This window comes from Hyla sarda, chromosome 7 (genome assembly GCF_029499605.1).
Source record: "Hyla sarda isolate aHylSar1 chromosome 7, aHylSar1.hap1, whole genome shotgun sequence".
NCBI lineage: Eukaryota > Metazoa > Chordata > Amphibia > Anura > Hylidae > Hyla > Hyla sarda.
In genome coordinates, this window is record NC_079195.1 from 229,978,306 (window position 1) to 229,980,347 (window position 2,042).

The window sequence follows — 2,042 nt, forward strand, 5'->3', positions numbered from 1 at the left end:
AAAATTCACTGTCCATTCACTGTTCCTGTATACATGTGGTTGATATGATTGACCATCTGATTAGTCTATGGCTCCTTCCTGCAAAACTACATACATGGCACGTCAGGATACGGACCGGAGTTTATAAAGCACACTCACAAGCTAAGCACTCCTCATATCTGGTAGGTACCGGCTGCTATCAGCATCTGACACTCAACACTAATGATCAACATCAGCAATCGCACTGATCATTTTACCGTTTAATAGCGATTGGAGCATTTAAATGGTTGCCCGGCTAATGATTGCTTTTAAAAGACCTCTAAAGAGACTTAAAAAAAAGTGTAACAAAAAAAAACAAAAACAAAACTTCTTTAATATTTTAAATCATCCTGCTTAAAATAAAAAATTATTTTTTTGTATTGTCTTGTGGAGAATTGTTTGATCTAGTAGATAAAAACTAAAAATAATAACCCAGAATTGCTTATTTTTGGTAACATTAAATAGAAAAAGAAACCAGAGATCAAAAAGTCCCATCTAAATCAAAAGCATACACTTTTTACAAAAATGATGTAAACATGGGTATTGTAATTGTATTGACCACAGAATAACGATAACATGTCAGTTTATCATGTCAGTAAGATTTGCTAATTGTTTATTTCAAATTTCCCCCGCAAATCATATTTATTTTTTGTTTTAGATGTACATTTTACGGTAAAATGACTGTGCGATGTACAATTGGTCCTGCAAGAAAACAAGCCACTGGAGGTTGTCAGTTAAGCCGAAATGGGGAAACTCCCACTGACTCTAATGGAGTTCCGCGAACAGCATAGCCCAGCGAACTGCTCTGTTAACCTGACAGACTTGGCTGCTTTCAGAGAGCACAAATGCCAAATGACGAGATGGGACAACACCTTTAAGGGGGTAAATAGGTAACATGTTAGGCAAATGCAGCCATTACAGTGTCAGACAGCTTTTTGTAGTCCGAGGGCTTTCTCTGTACTAGGTTCACCCCAGTCTCCTATCTGCACCACCTTCATCATTTCATCGCCACATCTCTCAATATAGATGACTGCACCCATCATCCACACCTAGCGTGCGTGCAGCATATGACATGGACATATAGATATACTGCGTAATGTGAATTATACTCTTCCTTTTATTGCATTTAGTGACATGTTTGTAGATTGTAGTCACTGGAGGATCTGAACTCTTGCAATGATCCTGGCTTGAGGATTGTTATATTGGCAGCAGATATGTGGTGATACATCTCACGTGCCCTGGGGCAGAAGAATGAGCCCCTCCTCATTAAGCCGACAGAACAAATGTACAAATACTATGACATGTGAAGAGGCAGCAACGACCAATTCTAAGTGACTCAGGATCAAATATAAATCAAAACATAACTTTAAAGGCAAAAATGATTTTTCCTTAAAAACATGGCCAATCATGTCTCGGCCTATTGGCTAAGATCAATTGTAGTATCTCTTCTTATCAGTTTAATATCTGATACGTCCCCTATCTGGGGATGAAATATTTAATAGATTTTTGAGAACAGTGGCCGAAGCTTGCTTCCGTCACCCTATGCATTATGCAGTATCTCCGGGTACAGTGCACCAAAAAATTGCCTTTAACAAAAAATAATAATAATAATAATAAACTATACTTACCTTCCTTGGGTCCCCCATTGTCTCTGCTATCGCTGCTCTATTCGAGCGCCACTCAACCAATCACTGACCAAGGTGGGACACATTTTCACCGGACAACCCCTTTTTTTTTACATCTTACAATTTGAACCAAAAAAAAGTTCTAAATATAACCAGTGTGACAAACGTAGGTGTCACTCACTCGTGGGGATCGCCATCTCAAGGATCTGAGATAGAACCGCAGTCTAAACACAGAAATGTTCCTTTACACTGGCCTCAGCTCTAATCTTCATCCAAAAAGTAAACATTGGCACCATATGATCATAAGACACAACAAAAACCTACTCGGCTGAGCGCTGACTAACACACGACAACGTCCTTAAAGGGGTACTCCGCTGCTCAGCCATTTGAACAAAATGT

General features: G+C 39.0%; 1 pseudogene; it reads left to right on the top strand.

Moving 5' to 3' along the window:
- Window positions 1–1,422: 1,422 nt before the first annotated feature.
- Window positions 1,423–1,598, top strand: LOC130283594 (U2 spliceosomal RNA; annotated as a pseudogene).
- Window positions 1,599–2,042: the final 444 nt, after the last annotated feature.